This window comes from Poecilia formosa, unplaced genomic scaffold (assembly GCF_000485575.1).
Source record: "Poecilia formosa unplaced genomic scaffold, Poecilia_formosa-5.1.2 Scaffold62, whole genome shotgun sequence".
Taxonomy (NCBI): domain Eukaryota; kingdom Metazoa; phylum Chordata; class Actinopteri; order Cyprinodontiformes; family Poeciliidae; genus Poecilia; species Poecilia formosa.
This window is the reverse complement of record NW_006800001.1, coordinates 2,062,096-2,068,534: the sequence shown is the minus strand read 5'-3', so window position 1 is coordinate 2,068,534 and position 6,439 is coordinate 2,062,096.

Below are 6,439 nucleotides of genomic sequence, written 5' to 3'. Positions count from 1 at the left end.
GGGAAAAGGCTACTGCTAATGTGGGCAATAGCTACTGCCAATGTTTGTGCTAATGTTGATGTGCTGCCTTCTGATGTTTACTTCATGGCACTTGGTTACCAGAAAACAATCTCATCTCTTAGCAACAGATTAACAACAAATATTATTGTTCAAAAAAGATTTTTCTGCTCGTTTGAAATATTACTTATTTTCACCAATTGTGCAATTGGTGAATTTAGCAGAAAAGTGAAAATGTTTTTTTTTCTTTTTCTGTCCTTGGTGGTAAATATATTATAGAACAGACATTCAACACAAAAGTAAAAATCTGATTTATACTTCGTAGCTGTTCGTTACCAGGAAAAAAAAAAAAGAACGCTCATCTCATAACACCAAATTAATTATTGTTTATAAAACATAAGCTATTTTGAAGTACTATTTATCTGCTTAGACACAAGAAATTTACAGTTGGTAAATTTTGCAAAAGTAAAAATCAGATGTTTACTTTGTGGCACTTGGTTACCAGAAAACACATTCATCTCTTAGCAACAGATTAACAACAATTACTGTTGTTAAAAAAAAAATAAATAAAAAAAAAATCTGCTCTTTCTTACAATAAATGCTTCGCAAGGCATTTCAATGCTCTCCTATGCATTGCTATGGCAGGCCCCAATAACACCATTCCCACTTTAAATGTAAGTAAACATCTCACACGGACTTTACCGAACAGCTATCAATAAAACAATTATCAATAAAAAAATGCAACCATTGTAAAAAAAAAAAAAATCTAAACAAAACTTGAATAGTTTTATTAAACCCATTTGTCCCAATGTCCCCTGACACTTGACATGCATCTCTCCAACAGGGCATTTCACCACTTCTCAAAACGGCTGAATCAACAGCAATGACAATGGCATATAACTCTTGTAATAGCCTTGCTGTTTGTTTTTAAAGAGGCTGTGGCACTGCATGTCATTATACAGCTAATGATGTACGATTGTCATCTCACACATTGCAGAGTTAATTGGGCTTCTGTGATCGTGCCTAATGGCTTTACCAGCAAATTATTGACACAGTGATGTGGGCCGACGTGCTACAGGTTGGCGAATAAATAAATAACCAACTCCCCACTACACCCACCTCTTTCTCCTCAGACACGAGGCTCGTCAATCTTGGCAACTGCCTCTGGAGCAGCCCGCTCGGTTAACATTTTAGAAAATGGCTGCCCATTAATAATAAAGGCATATTAACATAAGTGAATTCTGCTGTGGTGTGGGATTCAGTGGAACAGTTATTAAAGTCCAATTTGGCGCCATTAATAATGCATCCACCTTTGACTTTTTGATATCCAGATTATGTGGTATTACTGTGGCTATACATTATTTATTAACCACTTTCAATTGGAGACCTAGATGACTTCTAATTGTTAGGTAGCGGTGCCATTAAGTTATCCCTGATGAGGCTTGTCAATCAAGATGCGTTTTCTCGACCCCGGTGTCTGACATGTACCACACACACTTACTTGCACGCGTACGCGATTGGAGTCGGGTGCCAACGGTGCCGACGGTGCCAGCGCTGGCACAGTATGGGGAAGGGGCAGAGAGCTTCCACCCTGCAACCCTGCCGAGCCGCAGAGGTTTGACTCCTGTCCATCATGGGCGTTTGAAGAGCAGCAGAGGGGAGGTTAAACGGCATGGGGCTCACTGTTAGAGAAGCCTGGCTTTAAAACTTAATGGCTCCTCTACTATAGTGAATGACACAGCAAGGGTGAGCCGTTGTCACGCCTTTATCCTCTGGGTGCCTTTTGTCAGTCAGTCAGTCACTCAGATCGACAGACAGCAGCACACAGAGCGTTACGGATGCACCCAGCCACACATACGGTGTAAGTTGTCATTAAATAGAGACTTGGCATAATACATAAATCTATTTGTAAATATGTAAAATTATCATACTGAAGAAAGAAGACAATCAGCTTCCAAGGCAGCACGCCAAATGTGCAGGCAAAATTAGACAAACAGGAAGAAATTGGCTTGGGACCAGAATTAGATGATATTGAGCTTCCCCAGCGCTGACCGGTGACGGAGCAGTGGGAAGCTGCAAAAAATTATGCTTTAGATCAGTGACTGCGCTTTACCTGACAGCTACGAGCTTGTTGTATTGGCAACAGTCGTCATTGTGGATGTTGTTTTCAAGGGAGGAAGACTCAAAGTTGTCCCATTTTAAGCCTCAGTGTGGTGTTTAAAATTAAAGAAGGCACAGCGCTAAGCCATTTAAGCAAAAGCTGTATTTTCTACAAAATGTCAAGATATTTCTGTGAATTGATAAGGCTGTGAAAGAGTGAGAGAGAGCAAGACTTTTAGCATGGAAGACGGAGGCTAAACAGAGTATAGCAATGGTTCTCTGCTTTGAGTTTTTACCTTCAGTTTGTCATGGTGGATTTAGAAATGTTGGGAGCCTTTTGGACAACTAAAAGACATGGGAACCTCTCTTGAGAATGCGCAGGGAGACTGCTGTTTGTTTCATGGTAGTGGCAGTATTTGCTGAAATAAGATTCTAATATTATTTTGAAGTGTCAACTCCAGTCATTTTGACTTTTTATTTTGAAGGTATCAAACAAAGCCCGCTCTGAAAGTTCATGCAGAAAGTCGATAAACAATAGCTTAAACCCCCTTTTATACCTTTACTCTTTGTTAGAGATATCTGATAGCTAAAATCGGCATCAACATGCCCAAAAAATTGAAAATTGTCTCCAGCATTTTGATGGATGCGTCATCACATTCAACTTGACGCCATCATCCTCATGCTCCATAGCAAGTAATACTGTTCAGCAAGTTGAGATGTTATGGCTTGGTAGATCAGCCCAAACTAATTTGAAAAGGAACAGCAATCACTTGCTGAACAACATTCCCTTTTTACTAAAAAGGCAGAATCACAATTTGAGCAAAGTAAAGAGGAAAGACGGGAAGGAAAAGCAAGTGCGAATGAATTCTGCTCCCCTGTGAGCACACAAGAAATAGAATCAAGATTAAAAAGAAAGGGAGGAAGTGAGATATCTCGTTAAATACACTCGAATTGGAAACACACAGCAGCAGCCCATAAGAGTACACCGCCACAATGCACCTTGACACTAAACCTTAGAAGATAAAACAGCTAAAAAAAATAAAAAACTATTAAAGGTCTGCAAACCCTAAATTATTTAGCAACTTACAGAGAGGAAGCAAATAAGAGACCATGCACTAAAGCTCTACAAGACTTCCCAACATCTCCGACAACATGCATGACTGTTTTGTAAACTGGTAGTCTTAAACGGGATTCTTCATTTAATTCAAGAATGGCTATGTGTTAGTCTACAGTCTTGTTACAGAAAACAGAATATGCTTTGACTAAATTCAGCAGCAACAGAGATGGATTGAGTTTCAGTTTTCAGAGGAGACGAAGACATCTTCACTGATATATGCAGGTCAGCCAGCGGTGGAAGAAAAGCTGCCTTACCAAATGCTGATGCTGTCCAAGTGATGACTGAAGGAACCCAAAGTGCCCAGAGATGGTGGCTTGGTAGCCGAACAGTTAGCCAGACATGGATTTGAGCTGAAAGAAACAACCGTGTCACTGCATTTCCCCCCGCTAAAGTTTGTCCCTTTAAAGCCCAGATGGATTGCTTACAGGTGAAGGCATCAACACAACATCTATACTCTTAGGCGAACGAAAACATATTGGGTGTGTCGTGGTGTGTCTGGTCAACTTACGCAGGCCAGCTGGCTGCGTAAGTTGCCAGCTGGCCTTGGCAAAATGTACCAAGTGGATACATTTTGCTGAAGTGAAGTTCAAACTGCTCTCTGGTCGGATCATAAAGCAAGTTGAAGTTTTTAAAACAGTAAACAGTAGGGGCACAATTTCTTGAGCATAAACAGATAAGTAGTTGTAGACGCTGGATGAATGGATGATGTTGCAGTTGCTTGTTAAAGTCGCTGTAATTACCACACAGGATTATCAGGGTGGAAAATTTTAAGAATTAGTAATCAAATTGTAGATTTGTTAGTTAAAGCTTTCAGGAAAAAAAAATTGAAGTACACACTGATCAATGAATGAAAGTGGAAATAGGGGAAAAAATTAACACAGTAGAAGAATAATAGTAACAATGCACAAAAAGAATAACAAATCTCTCAAAGGTGACTTATTGTATATCTTCACATTTCATTCCAATTTGTAAAAAATATGTATACATTACAATTGTTCATGTTTAATTAATTATTGACAAACTGTTTGGTAAGGTCTTTTTGAAGACATTACTACGAAATGTTGGCATTAATATTTAAGTTCATCGAATATTCATGTCTCTCCTCGCCCATCAGGATCCCTGCAAGGCGCCGGTGGAAGGCCAACACCTATAATTGGCAATCTCTTCCTGTTGGTTGACAGTACAGAGGACTCATTTCCTCGCATTCAAATCTGCGAGTTGCACAAAGCCCGGCTTGTCAACTTTCCACTTCATTACAGGTCAAGCAATAGACTCATTTTTCTCGGGCGCATCGCTCCCATAATTGTTTTTCACCTCTTCTTTCGAAGCCAATTTACATGTGCTTCCTTGCTGAGTGTAATAGAGACAGAAAAAGGAAAGATGAAAATGCTCTCGCTTTTCACTTCCACTCACCATCCATTAACAACTTGACACATGGAACGCAAAAAAGTAATATGAATTTTGTTCTCCTTTCTGTAGCATTTGCTTTGAGGCATTCGGTGTGTTAGACGGAGCTGAGAGTTCGATAGGAAATCATGATGTAGAACAGATGAGAATGATGTTCAGCAAATAGGAGCCTATGTACTTTATATAAGTATGGACCTCTGAGGGTAAATAGAAATAGAAGAACTTGACTTTATATGTCAAGATCTGAAGGAAGCTTTAATTTCTCTATTCAAGTTTGAAATTGGTTCAGAATCTATCAGTAACTTGGGTGTAATTGGAATATACCTATTTGTAACATAAAAAGTTAAGTGAATACAAGTTGGGCAAAATATAAGCATTTTCTTAAAAACTAATTATTTCGGGTCATCAATGACGCTAAATATAAAAAACGTGTGCAAATAGTTTTGTTTTTTTTATCTAACAGATACATTTCTTATATATATATATATATAACCCTCTAATACATTTCAGCTATGATTAAACATTTTCAGGAGCATAGATTTTACATAAAAAACAACAAAACAAACAAAAAAAAACAAATGTATGTACCGGATTTGCTCTGAATTTGTCTGTAAAAAAATAGAATAATTCTAGTTGTGGTACACCAAGAAGGATTTGACACATTACATCTACGAATAAAACCAAATCTCATATTGGAAAATTAGGTGCAACAGGAAAATGTGTTCAAAGGAGCCAGATTCATGCCATATCAGACGGTGTGGGAAATTTGCAGAACAGACTTTGTGCAATCAACTCTAATAGGTAAGGAAAATGCTGTATATATCAAACATAACTTCAAAGAAATTTGACTTTGCACTTTGATGCCTTGAAATTGACCCCTGTCTCTTTAAGAAGCTTCCACTCTTTCTTGCACGTTGCCTTCAGCACGTGCTGAAGGCACGCTTTGGACGCGTACAAATGCGCCGCGACGGGCCCTCGACGCGCCTCCACATAGACTTTGAATGTAAACCAGACGCGCCTGATGCTCAGAACGCGTTTGGTGTGAACGTAACAAAAACCTGAAGAGTGCGTGACCAGATAAATGGATATATTCCCAAAGTATGACGCATTCACACAAAAATGCATGTGGTCGACTGCAGGCTTTGACTCTAATTTATCCCTGTATTCCATATTATTCATGCATTTTTAATGCCACATAAAAATGTTGCTGAGAATTGTCTCCCAACATTTTTAATCATATCTGTAATGCTTATCCAGCATTACTGTATCTTCTTGTGTGTGTGTGTCTCACTCCTGCGTCTGCCTTTATAAATCTTCATCCTTCTGAAGTCATTGCGCTGTGATAATCGAGCTCCCTCTTCCTCTGAAAATCTCTCTCATCCTTTCCCTCCCACACTTCTCCTCTGTGTTTCAGAAACCCCATCTCTTGATGCCAACTGGCAGCGGCAAGCGAAGACAAGTTTATTTCTTCTTCTTATGTCACCCTACGCACAAACTGAACTATAATGCTAATTCACCACGACAACAATTTTGCATCGTTACTATAAATGTTCAACATGTTCCCGAATAGTGGCCATCTTGAGCGTTATCAGAATTACACATGCAAAAAGGAGCTGACAGACCTGTAAAGTGTAGTGCAAGCGCACCTTACCCAGGCTTGCATCACGAGTACAAAATCAGCGCCGTCAGACCTTTTAAACCAAATAAGGCGAACCAGAATCAAGATTGGATATAGTTGCTTAAGTGAGCTTTTTTAGGATTCCTTGACCAAAGAGCTTGCTGAAAAAGTGCGAAAGGACTCGAAACTCTTCTTTTCAC